This window comes from Pongo abelii, chromosome 12 (genome assembly GCF_028885655.2).
Source record: "Pongo abelii isolate AG06213 chromosome 12, NHGRI_mPonAbe1-v2.0_pri, whole genome shotgun sequence".
NCBI classification, from domain to species: domain Eukaryota; kingdom Metazoa; phylum Chordata; class Mammalia; order Primates; family Hominidae; genus Pongo; species Pongo abelii.
In genome coordinates, this window is record NC_071997.2 from 68,255,233 (window position 1) to 68,270,426 (window position 15,194).

The 15,194-nt window shown below is 38.3% G+C and overlaps 1 protein-coding gene across 1 annotated transcript in view; it reads left to right on the forward strand.

The window, feature by feature from the left end:
* Positions 1–562: 562 nt before the first annotated feature.
* PELI1 (pellino E3 ubiquitin protein ligase 1) overlaps positions 563–15,194 on the forward strand; it is a 59,750-nt gene continuing 45,118 nt past the window's right edge. Inside the window, exons 1-2 of the mRNA XM_009237251.4 lie at positions 563–679; positions 1,233–1,441. The gene's annotated coding sequence lies outside the window, so the exon portion shown is untranslated. The remainder of the gene's footprint in view (positions 680–1,232; positions 1,442–15,194) is intronic.

A 15,194-nucleotide genomic window follows, 5' to 3' on the forward strand; every position in this document is an offset into this window, starting at 1 on the left:
GTCTAAGGGCTGGATCCCCAACAACACCATAATACAAGACCGCCCTTGTTCAGCCGACAGCAGCACTGAACACGTTCGCTAAGTGTGTCGGTGACCATGGTAACGGTGGGAGGGGGCGGCCCAAACCTCGCCCTCGAGCATGCTCAGTGCAGAGCGAGCCTGGTCGGGTGCTGGACAACAATGCATCCCTTTTTTCTTCAACCGGAGAACTACAATTCCCAAGAGCCTTCTCGGCGCGGCGACACCGCCTTCCGCTGTGGCCCTGCCCCGTCCCCCTCCCTCAGGCCCCGCCCTCCGGCTAGACCCCTCCCCTCCCTGCGAGTGTGTGTCAGTGACCCAGAGGCGGTGTGAGGCGGAGGGACCGTCGGGGGGCGCCGCCGCCGCTTCCAGCAGCAGCAGCGGCAGCAGCAGCAGGAACGCCAGCCCCGCGGTGCGGTCGAATTGGTCCCCAGCCCTCCGGGAGCGCACCACAAAGCAGCCCCAACGCCTCTCCCTGCGTCCGCGGCTCCTCAGCGCTCGGCTCCGTGGTCAACTTCCCCTCGCTGGGCTCGGCTGGCTGGCGCGGAGGGCAGCGGCGGAACGGCGGGCTGTCTGCTCGCGCTCCCCGCGCACAACACTTCACCCTCTCGCCTCGGGTCTCTGGAGCCGCTCTGGGATCCCGGCCACCAGCAATTGTCCGGTAAGTGTGGCCGCGGGATGGATGGCGGCGGGGCCGCCGAGGGGCGCGGGGAGGGCGGGCGCGCAACTTCCTCGGCTGCTTCCCCGGCGGCCAGCCAGCCGGCTCTTCCCCGCCCGCCTGCGCTCCCCCGCGCCCCCGCGGCGGCGGGGAGCGGAGTTTGCGGCGCCTCCATCCAGCGCCCTGGCTGGAGGAAGCGCCTTTGTCAGGAACCGGCCCTACGCGGCCTCCCCCTCTGCCCGGGAGCGGGGCGCGCGGCGGCCAACTCCGAGTCCCGCGCCTGGTGGCCGCGCGCTGCGGCTGCGAGAGGGTAGCTCTGCGGGTGGCGGGGAGAAGAGGGAAATGGGAGAAACAAAAGGGGCTGTGGGTTTCCCTTTTGTTTGTGCGGATCTAATAACTTCTTTTCCTCCCTTACATAACGCAGACTTCAAGTTAGTCATTCTTTTTATTGTTATGATTGTTGTCATCATCTCTGCGCGTCTTTCACATTTCCTTTCATCTTTGGATCTCAGAGCATTTTAAACACGCTAATTAATTTCACCCCCGGGTCCCCTAGGAAACAAGTTAATACGCCCGTTTCCCTAAGTGGGTAAACTGAGGTCGTGAAAAGCTCTCTAATTGATGGATACGCTTGATCTTCTACTGCGCCTGGTGTCTGAGGATGTGAAAGCGTTTATGAGGAAGAACCCGTTCTCCAAAGCCCCGTGGAAAAGTTAAAGATGCTCATTTTACTTACAGGTTAACTGAAGTCCAAAAGATGTCTAGGTAATTGTTACGCAGTTCAAACCATAATTCTTCTTACATAGTGTTTGAATCTTAAAACCTCTAAAGACTTAGTGAAAAATGCCCCGAGTAGGGAAATTAATGTAAATCATAAACTCACGTCACCATCTACTTTTATTTTTGTACATGCAGGTCTGTTAGAGGCAAGAGAGCAAGAATGGGACAGAGGGCAGAGGTTTTTAAAAAAATATACATTTAACAGATTTTAATCACTACACAGAAGGAAATGTGCCTTGGTTTTAACAGCACCAACAATATTTCTGTCGTTTAGTCATCAAACAGTATATCAACAAATATTATTGAGAACTTTATTCATAAGGTGCTGGTTGTGCTAAAAACTGAAGCTTTGTATATAAGAAAAGGTCATCTGTTTCGGTTCACAGGCTCTTTACTTTTTCTTACTCTGCAAAATGTTACTTTGTTTTCATTGCACATGATCTTTTGTTTCAGAAATGGCATTGTCCTTTACTGTGTTGAATATGTATTACTCTTACACTTAAGGATAAATGAATTTATTATTCAGTTTGCATAATAGGGTGAATTTAAAATATTTTAATTGTGGTAAAGGTTCACTTTATTCAGTTCTGTTTCAGTTTACGATGCGTTTTCTTTATAGCCAACAAAATATTTTCTGAGTGATAAGATTTACATGTCTCAAAACATTGTTCTCATTGTACAAATACAGCATATGAATTCCTTATTTTTTTTATTTATACCAACAACCTCTTCTGGAGAAAAATCTTTAACTCTGAGGACCTTATTTATTTTGTGGGTTTTTATTTCTTCGGTACCAAACTGGAAAGTACCAAAAATTTAAATCAAGCATCACTTCTACTAGCTCTTTCCTCAGGTAAATAATAATCAGAACTGTAGTAATAGTGAATAGTTTCACTTACTCTAAATTCTCTTAAATATAATTTTGTATTGTATAGTTGTCCTTACATTTTAGATTTTGGTGGTTGCATCAGAAAATGAAAGTGAGATGTTCGTTATTTTCTTTTTTTTTCCCAAAGCCTTCTAACCTGTTTCCTTTCTATAGTATGTTAAAAGAAATCTTGAGTTTAAAATAAATAATTGGAAAGTAGAACAGTTATATGTATGGAAAGTTGGATGTAGTGAAGTGGTTATAGTGTCTCATGTAGTGCATGTACAGGTTTTAAAGAGGAAACTATCACCTAGCTTTTTATTAGCATGGTAGAAGTGCTGTAATGTAATAGTAGTAGTATTTATTTACTTCTAAAAAGTAAGCTGAAAATTTGCCTCAGTGGAATTTGTAGGGGGAGGGAATCCATCCTTTCCTTAAGATTGGCATTTAAATGTTCTTATAGTTGGTTATGTTGAACTTTTTCTGTGGTATTTTCAAGCCAGATTTACCAGGGACATTTGTACTTTAAGGAAGCTACTAACACTGTCTTGGCTCAGTCACTGGAATCCGCAGGCAGAAGTTAGTGTTCACTGGCAAAGTCTGGCTTTGCAGGTTTCATAATTTCTTTGAGACCCCTTAAAGGAAATGACTGAAAAGTACGGGGTAGGAAGTTAGTCTAGTACTGCCAAATCCCACTGAGGCAAGTTTCAAAGGGGAAGCCAAAGGATGTTTCCATTTGATTTAACTTCAGCCTCTTCTGGGTTGTCAGAATGTCACTTTTGTATTTTAAGAGTTCTATCATTTCAGAATATGATTTATTATGGTTTTCTAGTAGGTCAGGTGGTAAGGACTGTAGATAGTCATTATGCTTCGTGGACAACTAATGTTTTTAGGCAGAAGCTTCTATAGCTGATAAAGATTTTAAGCCAAAGACTTAGAATTGAAAACTAATATATACATACACATTTTACCATAATACATCAATGTAGACCTATCCTAGTATTTATTAGGTTAGAAAGGCTTTTTGGATTATTTTATTATACAGATATATTTAACTGTAAATATTAAAATTTTGTAATGACTAATATATGATGGCACTGAGGTGGCTTTAGGAGCTCCTTTGGGGGAAAAAAAAAAAAAACATGTTATTCCAAAAGTTACATTTATGTCTTTGAGGACAGTAAAGCAGATTTAAAAGCCAGTCAAAAAAGGAAGAAAATCAACAAAGTGAAGAAAACCTGATGAAGATGTTTTTAAATAATACAATATAAAGATTCCTGGCAGCATTTATATATAAGGGACAAAATTCTAGTTGAAGTCTATAAACAGTGAATTCCACTTAGCGCTTTCTGTTTATAGATTTCTAGCCATCTTTTCCAGATTCCCTCTGAATATATTACACGGGCAAAGTAAATAGAAGTCATTCTTTCAAGGGATTTGGGTTCTTGGAGATTTTTTTACACTTGTGGTAGTGGGGGAGGGGAAGTGCTTATTATATTTTCTTATTTTAAGTGTGACCTGTGCCATAGAATATTTCCCTAGACTAATGTGTGGGAACCTCAAGACAAGAATTATTGGTCATTGAAAGATCTGGATATGATTTCAAGTTCTGCCACTAGCTTTTTTTTTTTTTTTTTTTTTTTTTTGCATGTTGTCTTGAGTAGATCACTTCTATTTTTCCTTCAAAGGCTGAAAATAACTGCCTAACATATTATGTTTAGTAGGTCCTAAATACTTTTTGTTGTTTAATGAATTTACAGGTAATAAAGAGAAAGCACGGTGTTTCTTGAATGGATGTCAGGGAATTTCTAATTTTTTTCTTTTTTGATAGAAAAAAGTAATCAAAACAAACATCTGATTGGAGTCTTTCAATTAGCTTAGCTACCTTCAGAAATAAGCCTAGAGAAAGAGAGCTTCATCTGGTAGTTTAACAGAAATGAATTGTAAATGACTCTTAAGAAGAATTGACAATTTTTCAGAATGTTGTACCAGATGTTTTAGATTCTTTTTGCCACATAAACTCCACTTCAGAGAAATGGGGTTCTACATAGTACTCTTGTATCGCCCCTGTAATACCTTTACACCTCAAAATACCAGTTGCAGAAAAATAGAATGTGTTGCTGATGCCTATAAATGGGAAAATCCTGACATCTGTCTTCATCCTCCAGTTAATCTTCATGTAGTTTTTAAAAAAATTAATTCAACACACATGTAATTTACTTCCTTTTCAGAAAATTTGTTGCTAATTTTTATTTTATAATGAACCTCTTGGGATGTTGCTAATTCTAAAAATATGTAATACCCCTGGTTTCCCACCATCTTCTGCAGTTTCTTTTTCTATTATTTTTTTGGCTACAGTTTTCTTTTTCCCCTAAGCTGTCTAAAATAAGCTAAGAAATGTTTAAATGTAGTTGACAAGAAACACAGTCAGTAATTTATCATGCTAAAATTTCAACATACAAGGTGCAATGAAATCTGTTTTAGGGATAGTACACTTTTGAAGGGGGCTAAAGCAGGGACAGCAAATAAATTTCATTTGGGGTACCAAATCTGATTGTTTAGTGGTGGCTGCCTAGAGTGCTGTGTTTAGAAAATTGGGAGTCCTTGTTCAAACTTAGCAGGAAAGAGTACTATGATTAGCAATTTCTGCTGTTGGTGAGCGGTGGACTTTTGGCATGGATGCCAAATACATTCAATATTTATTGGTGCCGTTTACATGTCACAGGTCTAGATGCTGATACCTCACAGACTAAAATCTCTGCGTTCATGGTGTTTACATTCTAACAATAAGACACAAACCATAAAATAAATAAAATACATTGCGTTTTAAGAAAAATGGCTGGGCGCAGTTGCTCACACCTGTAATCCTAGCACTTTGAGAGGCTGAGGTGGGAAGATCCCTCTTGTCCAGGAGTTCAAGACCAGCCTGGGCAACGTGGTGAGACCTTGTTTCTACAAAGAAGTTTTTTAAAAAATTAACTGGACACGGTCCCAACTACTCGGGAAGCTGAGGTGGGAAGATCACTTAAGCCTGGGAGATTGAGGCTGCAGTGAACCATGATTGCACCACTGCACTCCAGCCTGGGCAACAGAGCGAGACCCTGCCTCAAAACAATAAAAATTAAAAAATAAATAAAAGAAAAATGACCTGATTTATTCAAAAAATTAATAGCAAGAAATAGGGAGGGAGAACTATAAGATTAGAAGAGACTTAAGAGGCTTATCCACCAAATGCAATGTATGAACCTTAGTTATATCCTGCTTTGAGCAAACTAACTGTAAAAAGACATTTATTCAAAATTGGGGAAATTTAGACTCTGGATATTTAATGAAAAGGATTTGTCCATTTTTTCAGGTGTGAGAATGTACTTTTTAAGTGTTCTTTTAGAGATGTATAATAAAGTGTTTACAACTTAAAATGTGATGTGTGGGTTTTTAACTTCAAAATATTGAAAGGGAGAGGAACATTAGATGAAACAAGATTGGCCATATATTGAAAATTGTTGAAGGTAGATGCTATGTGGATACATGAGGTTTCTTACTTCCTCTTTATTTTTGTGTATGTTTGAAATTTCCCCTAATAAACAGTTTTACACACAAACAGGAAAATAAAGCAGGGAAGGGGAAGGGAGAATAAATGGGATATGTGTATGAGGTTGGGAGGAGGATGCAGTTTTTTGCTTTTTGTTTCTTGTTTTTTATTTTTGAGATGGAGTTCTGCTCTCGTCACCCAGGCTGGAGTGCAGTGGGGCGATCTCAGCTCACTGCAAACTCCGCTTCCTGGGTTCAAGTGGTTCTCCTACTTCAGCCTCCTGAGTAGCTGGGATTACAGGCACACGCCACCACGCCCAGTAGAGTTTTGTATTTTTAGTAGAGACAGGGTTTCACCATGTTGGCCAGACTAGTCTGAAGCTTCTGACCTCAGGTGATCACCTACCTTGGCCTTCCAAAGTGCTGGGATTACAGGTGGGAGCCACCGCACCTGGCCAAGATGCAGTTTTAAAGGGTAGTGAGAAAAGACTTCATTGAGAAGATGATAAATAGTTGAGAAAGTGAGTAATGACCTGAAGGAGGTAGCACAGCAAGCCTTGCAGGTCTCCTTGGAGCAAGACATTATACACAGAGGGAATAGTAAGCGCAGTGGCCCTGAGATGGGAACGTGCCTACAACTGCAAGAAACTACAAGAAGACAAGGGTGTGAGCCAGGCATAGTGGCTTGCACCTGTAGTGCCAGCTACTCAAGAAGCTGAGGTGGGAGGATCACTTGAGCCCAGGAGTTCCAGACCAGTCTGAGCGACATAACCAGATCCTGTCTTAAAAACAAACAAACAAACAAACAAAAAAACTGACGTAACTAGATCAGGGTGAGCATGGGTACATAAAATCAGCATCAGCATGGGAAAGGAAGGTTAGAGAAGACTAAATTGTGTAGGGCTGGTTATCCATCTTTAAAGGAAAAATATTTTTTACACTTATCTAAAATAAGTCTTATACTTTAGAGTAGTCACCGTGGAAGCTATACACTTAACAATACTAGCATTACTCTATTTTTAGAAAAAAAAATTTTTTTTGTCGTCTAAGCCAGTTTAAGAGTCACACGTGAAAATAGCTCATTACTTTCTATTTGCTCCTTGTTTTTAAGGAAAAATGGGGTGATTGGCCACGTGATATTTCACGTTATTTATCAGATATGACTCACAGAGGATCTTGACAGAAAGAAAATGGGAAGTAACTTGAGGCTATTTCTAAAAATCAGATCCAGTCTGAGAAGGCAGTTATTGTTTGTAAAAGTCAGATCCACCCATAGACTAAAAAGGAATTTAATAGTGTTGTGGATAATTGTAGCATCATTTGGAATAAGGGTATATAACCTCTGAGAGTGACTAGTATGGAAGGCACCATACTAATTTGGATATTTTAAGGTCTCACAAAATGCGTGCACACACACACACACACACATACAAGATCATATACAATTCTTAATACTAAGTATTCAAAACAGTCATTCCAGGTAAATTTCATTTATATTCTGCATTCAAGACTAAAGGGATGGTATTTAAAACGCAGTGAAATTGTTTAACTCTTGTTGCTATGGCATACACTTGGGGAACTAAAAGACTAACACATGTTAGTGTTAAGAGATGAATCTGGCTCTTAAGTATTCTTATATTCATGCTTCATTTCTCAGATTAGTAGTTGTTTTGAGAACATTTCTGATTTACCATGAAGAACTGTTTTTAATCTTTATTAATAAAGGCATAGAAAAAATTGGATCTCATCTAAATGTTTAAATGCCCCCAAAAACCTCAATAAATATGGATTGTAAAAATCGACTCTCAGGACAATATACATATAGGATTACTAATTTTGAACAATTACTATACTAGTTCATTCTTTAGAGGTACAGTTTTTCCAACCTGAGAAACTAAACATTTCAATGATTTTTACTCTCCTGATAATATTGAGTAAAGAAAGCCATTCTTTCTCTTGTTATTTATGTCCAATGGTGGGGGAGCACAACGTTTTCATTTGTTTTGTTTTGTTTTTGAGACAGAGCCTTGCGCTGTCACCAGGCTGGAGTGCAATGGCGCAATCTCGGCTCACTGCAACCTCCACCTCCTGAGTTCAAGTGATTCCCCTGCCTCAGCCTCCCAAGTAGCTGGGATTATAGGCACGCACCAATACGCCCGGCTAAATGTTTGTATTTTAGTGGAGATGGGGTTTCACCATGTTGGCCAGGATGGGCTTGATCTCCTGACCTCGTGATCTACCGCCTCAGCCTCCCAGAGTGCTGGAATTACAGGCGTGAGCTGCCGCGCCCAGCCTCATTTGTGTTTTTAACCAATCATATTGAAAATGTAATGCCATGAAGTAGAACTTACGAACTTTTATTACGTAGTTAATTACATAGTGACTACTAAGAATATAAGTATATAACTGTGTAAGGAATACTTTAACAAAGCTTCCTATTTTAAACATTTTTCAGTGAATTGTTAGGAATCTAGTTCTTTAATTCACTCAGAGTTTTTGTCCCTTTAGTGTGTGTAGATGTATGTATGCATGTGTATGTATAGATAGATAGCCAGACTCTTACCATATACTGCACATACTATCAGGACTGAGCTGCTGGACTAGATTGTTTAACGTATTTTAAACACTAGTTTGTTAACATGGAACAACTGAGCCCATATTTAATTCCTGGGCTTTCCATTAACTCTGAAAGTCTTTTAAAACCTTTGTTTCATCTAAAAAAAAAAAGTGGCAGTGGTTTTTCATAAAGATCTTTGAACTTCTATGATGATGACCATACTGAAGTGTGACTTATTTTAGAAATAGCTTTCATTCAGGCTGTTGATTTACTGGTAGGATCATGAATCTGTTTTTCATTTCCATTTTTGTGGAATAAATGAGTAACTTCTGACAGAAGAGAAAGAGAGGGAAGGCAGTAAGAGAGGGAAGGAAAGGAAAAAATTGAATCTCACAAAATAGTAAATATGAGTATGGGTAATTCTCTTAACTTGGATGTGCTTAAGTGTCTATGACCTAATGAGCTAAGGCTCAGATGTGTAAATTAAATAGAGAATAGAAGTAATAATACAACTTTCATTTGAAGAGAAGTTGTTGCTTTGCAAAAGGCCATCTTACATTTCATGTTGACTTAAACCTTATGACCATGGTAAAATCTATACTTAATTTTGGAAATAATAATGAGTAACAATAATTGAGAGATTATTTGAAAATTCAATCTATTAAGCTTTGTAGATTTTTACAGTAACAGGTTCAAGGTTATTCTTCTTAGCTTGTGCATTGCAAGATACTTGTAATTTCCTGCCTGTCTCACTTTCATCTATTTGTTAGTCTGCCAATAGCTCTCTTTATCATCCTTTGCTAGCTTTAGTCATGCCTATTGCTCTTCAACAGCGTGTTCTATGTTTGTCTGCCATTTTTATACTTATAAAGTAGACTTGGAATGAATTAAGCTTATAAAGTAGTAACCTGTGGATGGCAAGTACAGTACTTTTCCTATTTGTGCCATACTCAAATCTTTTTAAACTTTCCTTGCCTATTTCTGGTGTGTGCCTTGGTGGAGATCTCTCATCAGACACTAAGAGATAACTACGTGACCTGTAGGATGCAATACTTTTTTAGCTCAATAATGTAGGAAACAGTAGGAAACAGTTTGAGTTTAAACTCAAACTCATTGAGTTAATCCTGCATCCATCCAGAACCTACATACCTAAACTAGCAAAGTTTGATAGTAAAATTAACAGCCTATTGGAATTTCAAAAACTATTTTCTGCTCTTGATGTTTGTTGTCTTTTCTAAAAATGTCAAACAATTGGGAACCGCATCATTACTGTAATACTAACCATATATGACCTTAGGGGAAAACTGTACTTCTGTTGAGCATCTCTTTGACAGTCAAGAGGAAAAGATAAAAAGATAAGTAATGTGGTAGAGAAGGTTATAACTTCTTCCTTCCACAAGAATGAATTATGAAGTGACTGGCCCTGATATTTTTCTAGTAACTCATTGTAGTGCTCAACATATCATTTGGCTTAATCTTTAGAAGGCACAGTTTAATTTTATTTTTTAACAATAAGTGAAAACAATTGAAAGAGCTTTGTTGGTTCTTCAAAACCTTAATGTTGAATTCCTGGTTCTTGGCAGATACTATCCGTAGTACTTCATGTTCCTCTGGGTTTATTTCAGATTTAATGAACTGCATGTACTGGAATCACTAAAAGCTGATTGGCTTTCATTTAGACTACAGTTAACATGATGGATTTTTCTTTGAATTGTTCTCACTGTCTTTCTTTAAATTTACCATCAAAGGATCAAAACATCCAAATTACAAAACTAATTAAGTTTATCATTCATGAGAAAATGTGTTAAATACGTATCTTTTTAAAGTAGCAGCTGCTTCTAATTAGAAACCGGTCCTATAGACATACCTTATGTATCAAAAAGCTTTTTAGATATACTTACTGCTTTACCGTTATTTTCATTTAAAATAGGATGATTCAGTTTCTGAACTAGCCCTGTCTGTTCCCCAAAGGAACTAGGATGAATTTTGAGGAGGGGCTCTTAAACTGTTGAACATTGAGCAGATCTGTAACTTCATTGAGAGCAGACATTTTTAAAAATTCATCACTGACATTTATTCCACAAAAAGAAGATCAGATTTTGCTAAAGCCTTTTGGTTGTGTCTCTTTTAGAAATAACATGTTGATTTAGTTGCATATAATTCAGCTCTTAAGGACCAGTCTTTTAAGGCTTTAGCCAGAATTTGTCTCCTAAAGCTGACTTTAAAATGGCTTCCAAAAGGATTTGCTGAGTTTCAGAACTGAGTAGGCTGCTAATGATTCAGTAGGCCCCCTCATTTTCCTCCTACTCCTTAAATTGAAGGCTCCTTCATACCATCTAGGTACCCTGAGTCATCATGGATAAACTCTAAAGAAGAATTGTCATATGGAAAAACTCTGCATGAAGTGAGAATGTCAGAAAGCAGTCTGAGTCAGAGATCATTCATTGATCACAATGATACAATCTATAGGTTGTGGGCTTCATTTTAAATCTTTTAACGTAATTCCATGTATGTCCTTATTATAGGATTATAAATCCTATAATGCCCATAAAACCATCTGAGGTGTTTATTCCCAGTTAATTTCTAATTAGTTTGGTTTTTATTATCTATTACATGAAAAGGATTTTATATTTTTTATTGAACAAATAGAGAGGAGAGGCAATATGATACAGGATAAAAACCACTATATCAGAAGTTAGGGGACCTGGAGTTCTGGTTTATCTTCTCAATATGTGACCTTAAATATTTCATTTAACCTCTTTGAGCTTGAGTTTCCTTATCTTTACAAGGTCAGTAACTCCAGCACTCACACCGTCTTTGGAACCAACCCATGGCAGATACAGCTAGTAGCTGTATCTGTATCGGTATCTGTATCCCAAACCAGCTTCAGGTAACTTTTTTATACAGCACTGTCAGAAACTATATATATATTTGCCATTCTGATGAAATCTCTTTGTTATCTCAGCTATATCGGGTGTCTTCCAGCTCCAGGATTCCATGACTTTAAATAATTTGCCTATAGAAAGTCTCTCTCTTCTATCTATACTGTCTCTTCACATTGAGTGCTCAGGGTTGAAACTTACTGTATGAGCTTAAGAATTCTTTGTAGTCAGGGATAGCATGTTTATGTTTCGTTTAGTGATGTTAAATGATTGAAGAAAACTCATGGGGGTACTTAAAATTCCAAATGAAATGGTAACAAATAAAAATGTTTAGTGATAGTTTGATGGAAACTCATTTTAAGTTCTAAATGTTTATGGCACAGACCTCAGGTTAGTGAAATTCGAAGTGATCTATTTGTCTGGAGGGCACATAATGAAGACATAGGAATCCTAGACCTAGAAATAAAGAGGCCTGAGTTCTAGCTTTGCAACTGTTTTTTTAATCTGGTTAGTGTCTTCATCTACTGTAATGGTATCAGACCAGTGTTTTTCATTAATGTATTATACAAATTACCTAAGGATCATATTATAATGCATATGCTAATTCAGTAAGTATGGCTGGGGCTTGAGATTCTTCGTTTTTAGCAGGCTTCTGGGTGTGCTACTGCTATAGGCCATGGATCACACTTTACTTATAAAAGTACTAGGCCATTTCCAAGGCTCCTTCTGGTTTAAAGGGTCTTTAAATTATAACTCCACTTCTTTTTCTCCAGCTCTTTCGTATCACTATTAAACTTGTACTCTTTGAAGCCACATATTCCTAGACTCATTCCCTATTTTCTCAGTCTGAGAGCTCCATTAATTTTGTTGTTTTTCCCTTTCCAGAATGAACTTGACATAGGTGGTCATTCAAGTTAAAGCTAAGGTAGTATAATAGAAAGAGTCTTTAATAAGAAGAAAACTTATTCAGATGCCTCCCCCACTAATTGGTAGCTCTGTTGCCTTGGACAGTTGACTCAGTTTACTTAATCTCAAGGTTCTGAGAACAAGCCTCACCGGGACTTATTAAATCCCTTATCCAAAATGCTTGGGGCAAAAAGTATTTTGGATTTCAGATTTTTTCAGATCGTGGAATATTTGCATTATGCTTGGAAGAGCATTTCCTTTGAGAGTCGTGTTAGCACTTGAAAAGTTTCAGGTGTTGTAGCATTTTGGATTTCAGATTTTCAGATTAGGGATGCTCAACCTGTATCTTCCTGGTAAGGTTGTTGAAAGGAATAGAGATAATATATAAAGTTCTCAGCATGATGTCAAGCATAAAGTTAGGTACTCAAGAATTGGAAGCTATTTTTATTATTTCTACTGGCATTCTGACTTGGTCTAGTAGAAAGAGAAAAAGGAATGGGAAAGATCTGTTGCCAATTCAGGACCTTTCTCTGTGAGCCAACTTAAATTTTCAACTGCTTATTAGACATTAACTAAAATTCTTCAAACTTACCATAGTGAAAAAGACCTCTGTTTTCTTTCCATATCTGTCTGCCTCCTTCAATACTGGTAGAGATTACTGTTTCTGGGTGGGCGCAGTGGCTCATGCCTGTAACACCAGCACTTTGGGAGGCCAAGGTGGGTGGATCATTTGAGGTCAGGAGTTCGAGACCAGCCTGGCCAACATGGTGAAACCCCGTCTCTACTAAAAATACAAACATTAGTTGGGCATGGTGGTGTGCGTCTGTAATCTGAGCTACTCCTGAGGCGAGGCAGGAGAATTGCTTGAACCCGGGAGGTGGAGGTTACAGTGAGCCGAGATGGCACCACTGCACTCTAGCCTGGGCAATGGAGTGAGACTCCGTCTCAATTTAAAAAAAAAAAAAAAGAGAGAGAGAGATTACTGTTTCACTCTCTACATGCCTGTTAGGATCCTGTCGTTTCTGCCTTTGTTTCTCAAGTACAGTTGGCCTTCTTTATCCATGGGATCTGCATCTGAGGATTGAACCAAACATGGATCAAAAATATTTGGAAAACAAATACAACATAAAATAACAATACAACAATAAATACAACTAAAAAGTACAGTATAACGACTATTTTCATAGCACTTACATTTTATTAGGTATTATAAGTCAGAGGTCCCTACACCCAGGGCATTGACCTGAACCTGTCTATGGCCTATTAGGAACCAGGCCGCACAGCAGGAGGTGAGTGGTGGGTGAGCAAGCATTACTGTCTGAGCTCTACCTCCTGTCAGATCAGCAGGGCATTAGATCTAACAGGAGTGTGAACCCTGTTGGGAACTGCACATGCGAGGGATCTAGGTTGGGTGCTCCTTATGAGAATCTAACTAGTGCCTGATGATCTAAGGTGGAACAGTTTCATCCTGAAACCATTCCCCCACAACCACTCACCCTTAACCCCCATCTATGGAAAAATTGTCTTCCACGAAACTGGTCCCTGGTGCCATAAAGATTGGGACTGCTGATATAAGTAATCCAGAGATAACTTAAAGTATACCAGAGGATGTATGCAAATACTATGCCATTTTATATAAGGGATTTGAGCATCTGCAGATTTGGGTATTAGAGAGAAGTCCTGGAACCAGTCCCCTGCAGATACCAAGGGACAACTGTATATATTTGTTTCTAACTCACCCCATGGATGCCTCAAAAGTACCTCCCATTTCCATGCCCAGGGTCAAACCTATGGGAGCCTCTTCAAAGTGATTTATTACCCTTAATAGAAATTAATTTCCAGCATTGTCCCTTTTCCAAAAAAATTCTCTTTAGCAGAAAATAGTTTCTATACTGAAGTAATCATTTCTAAATAATTGATAATAGAAATATTCAGGTAATTCAGTAGGAATTTACTGTCAGGAAAACTCTAACAGGAAACCTTTATTGAGCTACTACTGTGTACTAGACATTTGTTTAATGTCCTGTAACAATACTTTGAGGTAGGTCATATTATATTAAAAGGTAATAGGGTATAATGATTGCAAGTATAGGGTTTCAATCCCAGATGTCAGCCCTTACTAGTTGTTTGACCACAGGCAATTTGCTGAACCGATTTGAGCCTCAGTTTCCTCCTATATGAAATAGAGATGATAATATCACTTATCTCCTAAGAACATTATTACGAGTTAAAGAATTTTTAAAAAGCTCTTTGAAAAATGCCTGGCATTTATTATAATAAGCACTGCATATGTGTTAGTTACTGTTATGTATTATGTTAGTCTTACAGGTTAGGAAACTGAGACTCAGTGAAGTTGGTCCAAGTTTCACAGCTATTAAAAGATAGTGCCAGGAGTTGGACATAGACAGTCTGACTCCAGAACTCCCTTAACCATTCTATTTTACTTCATCTCAAGTAATAATAATTTATCTTATCTTCTTGCATACAGCCTCCATATTAATGGTCTCATCGTGATCATAGGAGTAATATAATTCATTCTAGCCGTCACATGTGGTACTTAAAATGTAGAATTTCTAAAATACGCAGGTAAAAGCTCACTTTAATATGATCTGAGAAACATAAGAATATATATTTAATTCTATTTTATTTCATGTTTGTTATTCTCTATTTCTTGTTAACAGTCACCAAAATCCCTAGAAAGTGGAAGTACTAGTTTTACATTACTATATAGTGACTTTAGTTGACGTAATTTACTTGCTCTGTTAAATCTTCTTTTGCTAAACATTTTCAGAATGACTGGAGCTCATTACCATGTTGTAACTACGTAGTGTGCTTAAAATCAAGAATTTTTATGAATATGATTAACTGGTACCTCTTTTGAAATTATGTAGTGATTTGCCTGTTTTTAGTTTTTCTGTGAATTTTAATTTTTATCAGCTGCTTTTTGAATAGAAACTTTGATTTTAGTATTTTGATGTCTTTGTATTAGATGCG